The sequence below is a fragment of the Benincasa hispida genome, chromosome 12 (genome assembly GCF_009727055.1).
Source record: "Benincasa hispida cultivar B227 chromosome 12, ASM972705v1, whole genome shotgun sequence".
NCBI lineage: Eukaryota > Viridiplantae > Streptophyta > Magnoliopsida > Cucurbitales > Cucurbitaceae > Benincasa > Benincasa hispida.
Genome location: NC_052360.1, coordinates 59,991,799 through 60,007,417, shown reverse-complemented (window position 1 = coordinate 60,007,417; position 15,619 = coordinate 59,991,799).

Genomic DNA, 15,619 nt, shown 5'->3' with positions numbered 1-15,619 from the left:
AGTTCAGTCTATCAGAAAAGGTACCACAACCACCTAAGTATAACTTCATTTAAGAAAATGCAAATACAGACAAGTTTATTCGCGATAGACTTCTATCAGTCTATCAGCGATAAATTTCTTTCGTCTCTTACTAGTGACATGATCTATCACTGATAGACTCCTACCAATAATATGATCTATCACTGATAGACTATTTAAATTTGGCCATATTTGCAATTTTTTTTTATATTATGTTATATTTGCTAATAATTTGAGTGTAATGTTTATATTTACAACTGTCACTTAATTTTAATATAGCTTTTTCTTGGGGAAAATTTAATGGTCTTTGCACAATAATAATAATAATAAATAAATAAGGGTACATGTACTAAAGGACATATTTTCATGAACCTGTATGCGTCAAGTGAAAAAGATTGGTGAACTCAAATAATAATAATAATAATTAATAATAAGTGGAAGAGATAGGTGGTTTGAGTAGTAATATCGTTGGCAACTCAAACCCTTGATTGAAAAATGATACACTATTTTTGTTTTGTTATTAATAACTACTTTTGTAAATGAAACTGGTTTTTCACATATTTTCTTTGTCTAAGAAGAAATGACCATTTCTATTCTTATGCTTTTCAAAATAAATAGTTGTAATAGATAATTCCTTTTCACTTCTTGTCTCTATAAATGGATTGAAAATGTTTCGTAAATCAAATCAAATAATATAGAAATAAAGATATTAGTTAAAGTATAAATTTGGTCAGTGTAGTTTAAACAAAAAGTATTATTAAAAATGCAATTTCAATTTTCAAACTCATAATTTCGGGATAGTTTCCATTGATCTTTATGATTTCATTAAATTAATTTCACAAGTCGCGCCTAAATTATGTTCAACACACTAGAAATACTCACCTTATATATTATGAATCCATGAAAAATATCATAGAAAAAAGGTGAGCATTTTAATTTAGTAGAATATAATTTATAATTTAACTCATATTTTAAAGGAAACTATTTGATAACCTTGAATGTGGGCGACAAGAAACCTTCTAAAATATATAAATGGAATAGGAGCATTGGAATAGTTGTGGAAATTGTTCCTCCCCCCTCACTTTATACTTTTATTTTAATACATTTACAATTTTTCCAAAAAAAAAAAATCAATCTTAATTAATGAAATAATGTTTTTTTTTTCATTGTTTTGTTAATTATTTGAAGAGAAAACAAAATAGGTATTTATGAATTTTTATAGGACAAATGAAGTGATTGTTCGTTCAAACATATCACTATTGTTAAATCATGATCTTTTGTATCTATAGCCTATCACACTCATACACGAAGAAATGCATTACTTCATCAAGTAACCACTTCGAGCCAAATAGTTACAATAGAGTGAATGATGTGACCATTCATTTAAACATGTATCCATCATTAAATTGTAGTGTTTTATATCTATGTTCTAGATTGCATTCATACACAAAAATATTATTAACTCTGGCTTGAATAGTTATAACAAAGAACAGAGTTAGAATTATTATTATTGATTCATAAGTTACAAAAATAACACAAGGTTTCAAATTTTTCTCTTAAATTTTAAATTTCAATAGAGAAATTTATTTGATAAACAAAAACATGTATTTTTCTAGGGAAACAAAAAGGGAAAATATTTTTCTAGGGAAACAAAAAGGGAAAAGGGAGAATGAGAACTCAGAAATGATCCCCATATAGTTATAAAAACAAATCTTTCGAATAAATTATTTTAATTAATAAATAAAAATTTTAGACTTTTAAAGAAGTTAAAAATATTTATTATTGATATTATATTCGTATTAGTGATATATTTTATGGCTTATTTTTTACATTTCATGATTTTTTACGATACAATTGAATGTCAACTTACCCCTTATATCGATGTTAAAATCAATGAAAATATAAAAATATCGATAAAAATATGGACATGTGAATTAAAATTTAACACCATTAGTTTACTCATTTTCACTAATTCCCTACAATTTAAATTCTTAATAGCAGCAAAATAATTTCTTTTAATATTGTATTTTCACAAATGTCTAAATTTTATGAAAATTTTCAGTTTTGGATTTGGTTTTTAATTTAAATTAGAGTTATTATATATTCTTTGTTTTTTTCTTTTTCTTTTTCGCAAACGATCCCTGCAATTTGAAAATTGTCCCGCAATTTATATTTTATATTCCCAAGATTTTAGCACAACTTTTTCTTCATACGATTTTAACATTTTGTTCCATTAATTGAGCTTTGTTTTCTTTTGAATTCTTATACTTCTAAAGTAAAAGCAGAAAAATAGCATTTTAAATATTATTTTTCTCTCTTTTTCTTCTTTCTCTTTCTTTATTTCTTAATTTATTATTAAGATTATTAAGGTAAATATTGAATTCATAAAAAAACAACCGTGTTGTAATAACTTAGTCTAATAAGATTTGTTGCCTTACATCCTTATAATACTATTGATATGATAGCCTTTGTAACAATTACAAATAATTGGATCCAACGTTCATTTGGAGGCATGTTAACGAAAATATCATATACAATGAATTTGTACACGACTTAAATATTTAATAGAAATTTTTTATGCTACTTCTAATCTTTCGATAAAACATTTTTCAAATTTCCTTTTGGATGATTTATGATGAATTAAATTAGGATGGACAGTTTAATGAGCATGTTTGAGTTATTGATATAAAGATACAAGTGTAAAACTATTTTTTGTTTTTCATTTCATTCCTTCTATTTAAAAAGAGAGAGAAAAAATTATAAATTCGATGAATACACAACAAATGATCTAATTCTTTCCCACTTAGGCTTTCTGATTTTGGGCCTATTCTGACAATTTATTTGTTTGGCTTTGCATTTGTGTGCTTCTAAAAGAATGATTAAAAATTAAAATAATGTTTATATGGAATATGAACATAATTTAGTTCTAATTTTTTTTAATCTTTTAAAAAGAAAAAAATGAAAATATTTAGATTATTTCTTAAATCAACCTGGGACAAAATATTTATAATTGGCACTTTTAATTGTATACTGTACTTTAAAATCAAATTTCTCACACAGTATTGTATAACTCCAAATATTTTATCTTTACCAACTTCTAAAACTTGATAGTCATACAAATAAAGTTCAGATAATATTTATTTATAACATAAAAGAAAAAAACTACAAATAGTAACAATAGTATTTGTTGTGGGTAATTTCAGACGAAAGAGCAAAATTGTCTCGAGAGACTATGTGAGCACAAAATAAATCCGAAAAGGATAGCTAAGGCAAAAACATGATAGATAGGGTACAAGGAGTGGTCCAAGAAAAGAGGGAGAAATGGGTTGAAGCCCATTCCAAACTTGGCAAAACCTCCGAGAATTATCCCATACAAGTCGTCCGGTCCGGTGAAGCCTATAGGAATGGGCCAAAGCCCATTTCGTGCTCCTTGGGCCGAGCCTGGCAAAACCTCCAAGAATTATCCCAATTTAGTTGTTCGGGGTCGAGAGAAGCACGAAAAATATCCTATCCTAACTAGAGGGATTAGGGTAATAAACCTTATAAATACACCATTCAACACTCTTTGAGAGCTAAGTGAATTCTGAATGGAAGTTTATATTCTTTTCTTTAATTCATGGACTAATTTATAAATTGGAGTGGACGTGACACCCGCCAATTGGTGTGCAAACTTTTTTTTTTTTTTTAATCTTTTAATTTCACCAAATTATAATCCAAATCTAGATAAATATATTACGATATAATATTAACTTAGATAATGCCTAATAAGTTCTCATTTGAATTTTTTTATTTTTTATTTTTTAAAAAAAGTATTCTTCAATAATCTACAAACACACGCATTTTACAAAGTTGTTGAATTTTAGAGAAAATCAATATTATAATTAAAATCTGTGAGTTTTGGTATTATTCAATAAAATTTGATATGTTTGAAATCAATGAGTTTATTAATTTTTTATGTTTTGTTTAAATTAAATTAGTTGGTAAGTTATCGGAAACCACGAATATGGTTAGCGAACATTTAACCAAGATTTAAAATGTCTACAAAATAATCAAAGTCTTAGTTTCATGAATCAATAAAATATCGATAAAATGTTGATGTTGATAAATATTTTTTTTTTAAAAAAAATCAAATATAATAATCTAAAAATAAATTTAAATTAGTAAATAAATATTTTATGACTTAAAAAGAAATCAGCATATCTAATTATCTATTATTTATATTATATTTATGTTATTAATATTTTGTTGTTTATTCTTTACTTTTCATGTATTTTTCTACAATATAATAAAATATCAATATCGAACTGGTACAAATATGGAATATCGATTTGATACAATGTAGTTAACTAACCTAAGTTAAATTTGATAAAATTAAAAGGGGTGAAATTCAGAGAAAAATTAAACTAACATGGTTGTTTTCAAAAGTATTTATAAAAATATTATTGTTTGAAAACTATTTATAAAAAAAAATATTGTAGTTTTTTTTAAAATTGTGGAGTCTTCGAAATTCGACCGACCGAAGTTGAATTCCATTCTTTCTATTTTTTTAATTTTTCATTAATTCGACCTCCATTTTTTTTTTTAATTTTCCATTATGTTATTATTTAGTATATTCCACTTTACATTTTTTTTTATTATTTTTTAAACCATCTTAACTTAACTCTAAAAAGAACAAATTAAAAAAATAATATCTCATAAAAATAATAAAGTGTAAATTAAAATATCTCATTTATATAAAAATAATTACAAAAAACAATGTGTCCCACAAAGCGAACGTCGTCAATTTCGAGCTGGTTGTCATTACCGACTTCGAACTCAAGGTTGCTCTGGTTCTTCTTGATGTTGCTCTGATAACTCTACAAGCGTTTCATAATATAAATATTCATTATGCTCTCCACGACTCCGACCATGTTCAAGCACGTATGAAGACGATGGACCAACCTCTAAGTCATAATATCTTGAACCAAATGTTGGCATCATCATCATCGGACTAACATAATTAGTTTGGCTCTGTGTCTACATCATAGGGGTAACTCTTCCACATTGTGGGCAACCTCATCGAACTCATCCTCTTCTCGAACAGATCTTCTACGTCTAGGAGCTAGTGGAGGAAAATTAGGTATATCATACATATAATGTATCTCTTCCATATGGCTTTAGTTGTCACTGCATATAGGTTCGAATCATTCGCAATATCATGGAGTCTATTGTTGTTCGGTTTATGTGAATTATAAAAAAATTAGATAATATTTAAAATAAATTTAATTTCAAAATAATTAGATAATATTCATTCATTTACCAGATGACCCACAACTACTCCCACGAGTGACGTAGCACCCTGTGATATTATTATACCAATGAATGTAGTATTGGTGACATTCCTGTTAAACTGTTCAATAGAAACCCTCACCGCAATAAACCTTGCACGATAGTGCCATTCACTACCAAATGTGCAACTTTTTCGGACCAATCTCCAGTTCTAAGTCAATATCACGTTGAAAACCAAATTGTCTTATCACCTGTCAAGAAGATGTCATTCACCAATGTGAAAACATATGAGAGGACTTATCGTTCGCCGTATGTTTTGACCATTCATACAGAAATTGGGCAAAGTGTTGTCTAATAAGTTTGTAAGGCTCCCAAATAACTTGAAACACAAAATATTATATTGGAAAACATTAAAGACAAATACAATAAAAATTTGTACAAAATAATCAATTTGGTTTAGTGTTAATATACCCGATCGGGTTGAAGTAGATCAAAAATGCATATGTACTGGCTGACTACATATGTGGCTGTCCTAGTCACACAAGATTTGTCACTTCACCTAAATTTTTAAATTGATAATTTAGATTCTTAATTAATTAGATCAGTCATATAAAAATTAAATTGAATTAAAATAACATACCGAGATGCCATTTATGAATTAACTAGATCAGTCATATAAAAATTAAATTAATAATTTAGATTCTGAATTTTTACTCCACTTAGTATTATAAAATATGTTTGAAACAAATTGTTAATAACATATATATATTACCGAGTGTATTTATCTTGACGCTCCAAAGCAACCCTTATTTCTTCTATCTTTTCTCGAAATAATTTACGCAATTAAAAGAATGTTATTTGAGCAAGAGCATTTATCAGCAACATTTGAGCTCCTTTGAGGACGCCATTTATGTACTTATAGATTTTTCGTCATCCATTCATATCTGAACCCTCTATCATGTGCTTGAGTCTATTGCTCTATACTAATGTTGTAAAAAAAAAAAAAAACACTCAAACAACTCCGATTTATTCTTTTGATGTCTTCAATTGCTTTATTAAACTTCCAAATTCGAAACTGATACTCGACACGTAAACATAATTTTTCGATGTATTAAATTTGTATTTTTTTTTTTTTTATTAAAGTTGCTGACAATATGTCATAAGCAGATAGTGACATTTTGGTCCCGTCCAATCATTTGCTGGATTGTTCACTGCTGTGACTATGCCAGCATGTCGATCTGAAATTAAACACACCCCTTCATTGCTGAAATTAAACACACCTCTTCGTATGTTACAATTTTTCTCTAGTGTTTTAGGAACCATCCCCATGAATCTGCAGACTCTTCATCTGCAACGGCAAATGCAAGTGGAAGAAGATGCCCATTCGAATCAACTGCTATAGCAATCGACAATTTTCCTCGATATTTGTCATACAAGTGGGTACCCATCTATCTGAATTATCGGTCGAAATTTATTAAAAGCTTTTATACAAGGACCAAATGCCCAAAATACAGAAGTTAGGATAACATGGCCTTCAATAAGCATTTCTTTCACTCTGCACTCTACACGTGTTCCGGGATTGATTTGCCACCTGGATAACAATTTGTAAAACTCATCCCAATCATCGAACATTTTAGCCAACGCTTTTCTTTTGCCCTCTCACATCCTATGGTAAGGAACATAATATCCAAACTTTGATTTGATGTCGGACTACAATTGTGTCACGCTGATAGATGTTTTTCTCTTACGGCATCACAGAACTCTAGTGCAATAATTGATGAATCCAATTGCACATGACTTTGACTCAATTTTGAATAAAAATATGTATGTTGCTCATCATACTTGGTGATCTTGAACAAGCCATGCGATTTTTTCTTTATTGCACGAAGTCTCCATTTGTACCTTCTTCCCACTTCTTACATTGTATTGCCAGCAAAACATTTGACTGCGTATTGTAGCATTTCTTTGTCTTGACAAATCATTCTTTTATGCAACTAAGCATTGTTAACGTCCACAGGGGCTACAATTGGGTCATGTTCTTGAATGCTATCTTGTACATTCATATCCAAATTGTTGAATGTATTTGAAGGCAACTCATGTTAACGATCATCGAAATCCAACTCTTCAAATTCATCGTCCGTTTTTATTTTGAAATCTCTATATGATTGTTAGCTGCCATATCTTTATTATCACATAGCGATGCAACTGAGCCCATATCAGGATCACTACATTGAGTTGGATCTTCAAACTGACTAAATGGTGCATTCAAATTTATATCCAACCCTGTCATATTTACATTTACATATAAATGCACTAAATTCGGGAGTGACATTACGATTGAGAACATCAAGTTCATAACTTGTGCATTCGGAATAGGGAATGACATAAACCTTACTGATATTGATGGTTCTAGATTAGGATGTCTATATATTATTTTAAACTAATTTGTTCCCATTGACATCAAAACCATTTCAATGAATTGTTCAAATACAATTCCACTGTTCACATTTATGCTAAAACTCTCATTTGGTGGTTGGTCATAATAAGTCCATCAATAGCATCAATCATATTACCATTTGTAAACAACAAAAATCCCAAATATTTGTCCGCCATTTCTTAAAAAAAGACAAAAACAAAAAGTACATTACTAATTGTTCTACTAATTATCAAATTTAAACAAAAACAAATCACAATAAGAAATATAAGAAATATATTTAAAAAAACACAATAAAAATCATAATAAGGTAAACTTTTTAAAACTATTTTTAAACATAGCAATAAATTAAACTTTTTTAACTATTTTTAAACATAACAATAAATTAAACCTTTTAAAAATATAGTCAAAATATTTTTTCAAGGTTAATACTAAAAAAATCAAATATCATAAGAAATATATACAAAAAAATCACAATAATTTTATATTAAACTAAAAATATTAAAATTTTAAAACTATAGACATCAACTTTTTAATCATAACAATAAGGCAAACTTTTTAAAACTATTTTTTCAAATTAAAAAAAATAAAATATTATAAGAAATATATTTAAAAAATCACAATAATTTTATATTAAACTAAAAGTATTAAAGTTTTTAAATTATAAACATCAACTTTTTAAACATAACAATAAGGTAAACTTTTTAAAACTCTTTTTTCAAATTTAATGCTAAAAAAATAAAATATCATGAGAAATATATTTTAAAAAATCACAATGATTTTGTATTAAACTAAAAATATTAAGGTTTATGAACATCAACTTTTTAAACATAACAATAAATTAAACATTTTAAAACTATTTTAAACTATATTTTTAAAGTTACTAAAAAAATTCAAATATCATAAGAAATATATTTTTTAAAAAATCACAATAATTTTGTATTAAACTAAAAATATTAAAGCATAAACATCAACTTTTTAACATAACAATAAACTATACTTAAATACAAACAAAATATAAATAAGATTAATATGTTAGTATAACATAATATAAATAAGATTAACACTAATAACAACTACTAAGATTGATAATAATAGAGAAAGAACTACTAACATTAATATGTAAATATTATTGAATTCAACAACTACTAAAAAATTAACATGATAGATCTATTAAATATAAAAAAACTAGTAATAAATAAACAGTAAACTCACAAATTTAATAATGATTTTACTTTTTCCCTAAAGTGACAATAGTCTCTCTTTTCTTTGCTATTTGTTATCCGACAACAAAAACTATGAAAAAAAACAAAATATTATGAGAATATAAGAATTTTGTTAACGTTTCCTCTTTTTTGTTCTTTGTTTTCTAAACAACAACAAAAACTATAAAAAAAAATATATAATAGTACGAGAATGGAACAAAATTTACAATTATATTTAAAAAAATGAAATTTTGTATAGTAAACGTACAAACTTCACAATTTAGTGAACGAACATGAGAGAAGAAGAAGATTTAGAACAAAAAATGGAGTGATGAAGAAGACAGAGAACGATGAAGAAATGAAGAAGGTAGAAGCAAACTTGTTGGAGCTTTAATTAGGTTCGAAGAAGAAGGCAGAAATGAAGAAAATGCAGAAGGCGGAAGCAAACTTCGAAGAAGAAAGAAGGCAGAGAGTTTCTGCAATGTGAGAAATGAGAAATGAGAACGAGGGAGGGGATTAAAAACTTGTAGGTCAGAGTTTTCAAAACTCGACCCACGGGAATTAAATTGACTGACAGATAGCATTGGAAATTAAAGACAGATGGGACGAATCGCTGCCATGTGCAGCAGCTTTAATTATGTCAAGGGTTGAACCCTCGACATGCGTAGGTTGAGTGTTAAAATCTCGACATATCTGAAAGTAGATCTGAACTTCTTCTTTCGTTTTTAGGTTCAAAACAACTATATCATCCAATGAACCTAGAAGCAAATCACAGAACATAATACTTGAATCAGGCAGCAGCTTCATAACAAGTTCATTGACGCATGGCAAAATTGAGCTCCATAATCTAAAGAACACTTTTTTTTTTGTGAGAAAACAAATTTTAATTTAAATTACAACCTAAAAAGTTTAGTTGGGTAAATTTTTGCAATCAAGCCCGGTAAACAAAATCAGTAGGGCCCACCGCCAGATCTTAAACCTAGTCAATGAAGTGAGCATTAGAAGGATTTGGATACTGATTATGTGCATAAATAATAATAATAATAATAAATATTAGAGAAAAATATTTTTTAGTCACTAGATTTTAAATCTAATTTCTACTTTTACTCTTTTAAATTTTAAAATATTATACATATAATCTTTAAATTTTAATTTAGTTTCTAGATTTCAAAATTGTACTATTTTACATTTGATATAAAAGTTTTACTTTTGACCTCGATTTTTCATTAAATATTCATTTTTCGTCTTTAAAAACTATAGTTAATTTATGTTAAAAAATTAAAAATCGTTAAATGAATTATAATCAATCAAGTTTCATTAATTTTAAAATTTCACTTCATAACTATTTTTAATTAATAATAGAAATTGACATAAATGATTGAAAGTTAATGGAAATTTGAGGTTAAAAATATAAAATCTTAAAATTCAGATACCAAATTTAAATAAAACTCATATTTCAAAGGTGAAATTGTAATATTTTGAAACTTATGTACTAAATTAAAATAAAACTCAAAACTTAAGGATTAAAATGTGTAATATTTTAAAATCTAGGGACAAAAAAATATTATTCATAACTATTATATATAAGCAATACGTCTACCTTATAAAAAGATGACGTAAAATAGTGGTAAATTTCAATTTTAAATTAGAAAAGGTTAGTCGTGATGTTCGATAAACCAACGTTAAATTATTATAATTGAGTTATAATTACTAAAATATCATTTATATATTTAATTTTCAATTTATTATAAAAATTGTGGATACAAGATAGAGTAGATATGAAAAGAAATGTTTGTATATACGAATGGATAAAATTTAGATTCACAAACCGTTAGAAAAGATAATAACGTGTGAATTAAAAAAATTGGTATTTAACAAACTTGCAACTTGAAAGTGTTTTAATAAATTAATAGGGCACTTTCCGAATAATCATTTCATTTTTTGTTTTTCGTTTTTAAAAATCAAATCTATAAATATATCTTTCATCTCCAAATTTTCTTATTTGTTATCTACTTTTTATCAATGATTTAAAAAATCAAGTCAAAATTTAAAAACTACAAAAGTAGTTTTAAAAAATTGTTTTATTTTGAAATTTGACTAAGAATTCAACCATTATACTTAAAAGAAATATGCATAAGAAATAGGCTTGAGATTCTTCCATAGCTTAGTATATTATTATTACAATAGCAATTTCAAACGAAGCATAGATTAATTTGAAATTGTTGTAGTTTTTAAAATAATTGATAATTATGTTTTTTTTAAATTAACTATAATACAAGCTGATTATAGTGTTTGATAAATATTAATTTATTTTGTTTTAAATATAGTAACTAAAATAAATAGATATAAAGAAGTTCGTATTTTTTTTTATAATTTATAATTTATAATTTTTTAAATAATTGGTTAAAAAGTTTATATTTTGTTACTTTATATTAATGATTAAGGATTAAGAAAAATAGATTTAATTCATATGATATCATTTTAAAAAAAGATAATTGCATTCAAATTATGAAAAAACAGAAGATAGTTTTTAGTTATTTGAGAAATATGCTAGATATATAAAACAAATCTTTATATTACGTGATAAAATTAAAAAAAAATAAATTTAATTAAAAAGTTTATGATTTTACAATAATCTAAATAAATGTTTTTTTTTTAAATTTTAATATATTTAATTGTTTTACAAATGCAACTATTAAAATTAGGTCAAAAGGAATAAAAAATGATTAGGTGCTGTCTAGACTATAACAATTCCTCATGTTTTCCTTTTTTTTATAAGAAAAAATATGTTTGAAACAGGACTATTTTTAATAAATAGTCGTCACAGCGGCACGAAAATAGGGGCAGTCCAAACAACGTCTAAGTTATTGTTAATGAATTCACTTTTAACCCACTCAAAATTATTCGGAGATCCATACGGTCTAACTCCACCTCAATGGTCAAAATGTGTGGGATAAAGTTTTAAAAAGAAAAAACAGTCTAAATATTCAACTCTAGAAATTGTTCAATTAATATTAACAGCGACTTAAAATTAAAATAGACTCTTCGATGTGAAAGACTAGTTAATTAATTTATTTTTCTTTATCAAATCATTCCTTTTCAAAATGACTTTATTTTCTCTTAATAGCTTTCTCAAAAACTATTTTGATTATTTTTATTTTCTACTAAAATATCTTTGACCTTTTCATTTATTTTTCTTTTTATCACCATATGTCCTTTGATTTCTGGTTGTGAGTAAAAATATTATAAATTATATTCGTATTTATTTATGAAATTAATTAGGGTAACCTCATATAATTTTTAATGGATTAATTAATTAATAATGAAAGATTCATTTTAATTAGATAAGTAAAATAATATTTTCTGTTTGAAACTAATAATAAAATTAATTAATACGTGTTTTAAATAAATATCCTTAATTATATTAAATTGATAAATTTTTATCAATAGAAATTTTAGTTTAGTGGAATCTATTTATTATAAATTTTATTTGCATCAATTAATTTTAATTGAATAACATAAATAAATATATTTTTATAACAAGAATAAGAGAACAACATATGATATGTCAATAATGAAAGTTAATAAAAAAAATATTAGAAAAATGTTTTAAAGTAATGAATTTTTGTACTAACTAGATTAATTAATCATAATTTAATAATTAAATCTATTTAAGATATTGTTAACTAATTAATTAATAATTTATGTAAATAAGTAGTTATATTCATTAATAAATTTTTATTGTAAAAATAAATTATGTAAATATTTTATTATATTATTATTGATTTTTTAAAACAAATAATTGTATTAATCTTGTTAAATTAATATTAATTAATTAATTAACTATATTGAAAATGAAACTCTAAGAAGTATAGACATAGATATGAATGGGATACGGATACGATACGATATGGTGATACGTAAATTTCTAAAAAACTAAGATACGGATACGTTGAAGATATGTTATTTTCCAATTAATTGTTATAATACATATTTTAAGTTAGATTAAAATGAACTCAAGAAGAGTGTGAAACTTGAAAAAAACATCCAATGACGTTGAGGAGTGGTTGAGTGACTGGAGCAAACGGTAGGAAAGAAGTAGATGATGAAGATTAAAAAATGAAACTAATGATGAATGGGTGTGAATCATGATTTAGATAGTGAGAGAGAATAGAAGAATGGAGATTTAATTATGTTTCGGGTTTTTTCTTTTAACATTTTATATTTTTATCATTTTAAATTTATTTTGTTTTGGATTGCTCGATTTAAGTGGACTTTTATATTTGGGAGTGATTTTAAAATGGTAAATCACTTTTGTAATTTTTAAAATTACTCTAAAACTAATTTTGATGGTATGAAAATTACATTTAAAAGTGTAAACTCAAAAACTAAATTTACTTTTAGTAATTAAAACTTAAAAGTGTGTTTTTTAGTGATTTTGAAAATGAAAAAAAAAAATGATTTTGATGATTTAAAATCATTTCGAGACACACACTTAAATAAAATGGGCGTGGGTTGACTTTTTAAGTGGTTGGGCTTAAATTTAAAAAAAATGACAAAGCGTATCCCTTCACGTATCTAGAAGTAGATAAGCGTATTTGAAAAAAAGAAAAAATCAAATACTTCCCATCACGTATTTGACATGTATTTAAACATATTCGTACCTGATACTGATTCTCTGCACAATTAGAAGTATATGTGCTTCCTAAATGAAACTACATATAAAATGAACAAGATAAGAGGGGGAAAGAGAACCCACCGTTTTGAAAGATAAAAGAAAAATCATTGTTTGTGGTAAAAGAGGATGCTTAAGAATAATTTCCAAGTGTTGAAAACTATGTAACAAACATAGGTTTTGCATATTTGTGTCAATTTCCATCCAAAAAAATCTTCCAACTAAACGATTCTTTAAGAGTGTGTGACCCATCAACTTTATTGTGTTGAGTAAGTTAAAATGATCAATTGGCCTACTTATTCTATAACCCGTTAAATGACTCCACCCCATGATCTCGATCTTCAGGAGTGTTCACTATTAAAACAATAAAGTTTGACTCGGCATACAATCTACAAATGGATCAAATTTAGATTAAAAATAAGTTTGATAAATTTTGAATTTGATTTAATATGAATCAATTTGGACACAGTTAAATGTTTATCTCAAATCAAAACTAAATTTGGATATAACCTATAATTTATCTTGAGTTAAACTTGAACATATTCTAAATGTTTTTCCAAATATTAAAAAAAATGTAAATTCAAAATTTAAGAACAAAGCCATATTCTTTTTCACCAAGTAGAAATATTAGTTGGCTATGAATTGATTTATATAATAATTTATTATTATTATTTTCACATTTTTTTTACTACTTTGTATTAACCATGGTTAGGATCCCATGGTTGGGATTTTATTTTCCTTAAAAAAAAAAACAATGAATTATTTATTTTGTTAAACTCTTGCGAACGCAGATTGAAATTAATGTATCATTGTTTGAAATAACTATATATTTAAATGCATTATTTGATATTAATTAAATCTAATAGATTTATATAAGCATTTAATTCGTCAAACTCTTGCGAACGCACCCGGTGAAGTGAAACCAATATTTATTTAAAAATATTATTAAAAAGTATTTGTTTCTTTTTAAAAAACAATTAATCTAGTCTACAAATAATATAATATTTCGAATAATATTTTGACCATCATATACGTAAGATCAAATCATTCTAGAATATGTTAAAAAAAATAAAATTAATTTAGTCTATTTTTTTTTGTTGACCATGTAGTTTCGTTCAATTAGATGATTAGAATCTTGCATTACAAATGAAATACTCTCATACGTCATACCTTAGGAGTATTATTATAATTTAAATAGAGAATAACAATTCAAATATATAATAAAATAAAATCATGGTCAAAGTAAGCTAAGCTAAATTGGTATAATCTCAATTATTAAAGGCCGGAGGTTGGAATCTCCATCCTTTCAATTGAGTTGTCATAAAAGGAAACTTAGAGTAATTTTATCTTCACAAATAGTTGTGCTATAGAAAAAAGTTATGAACTCGATCGAATGGTATACTTGTCACCTATGGAATCTATTATGAAACTTAAAGAATAATTTAGTACTTTAGAAAAATTAAAAAAACTCGTCAACTAAGTATTTAGTTGAATCTCAATTGTGTTAGTAGTACATTTATACACAATAAAATTTAGTTATGAACAAAATTGTATATAATGTTAGTTTTTTTTTTTTTTTTTCATCCATCACTACCCAAATATAAGTAGATACATAAATCGTAGGGTTTTCTTGTCTCGTGCTAGGATTATTCCATGATTAAACTTGACCAAACTCAACTTTGTGCAAAGTTAGTTTTAGCGAAATTGGTAAGTTTACAAGATTTTTACATTTTTTTTTGTTAAAATTTGTGGATAAATTAATAGAAATACTATTTAGGTAAAGATGGTAACATTTATTTAAGTTTAGAGTTAAATACGATGAATTGAAATTTTATTTTGAGATAGAAAATGTTATTTCATAATTTAACTATTTTATTCATAAAGCAAAATCTAATTATATGAGTTTAGGATTAAATTTTAGTTTAGTCTTATATTGATCTTCAAACTTTTAATTCAACTAAATTAAAATTTAATATTTAAATTTTTTTACTTTAATTACTGAATGTTTATAATGTCTAT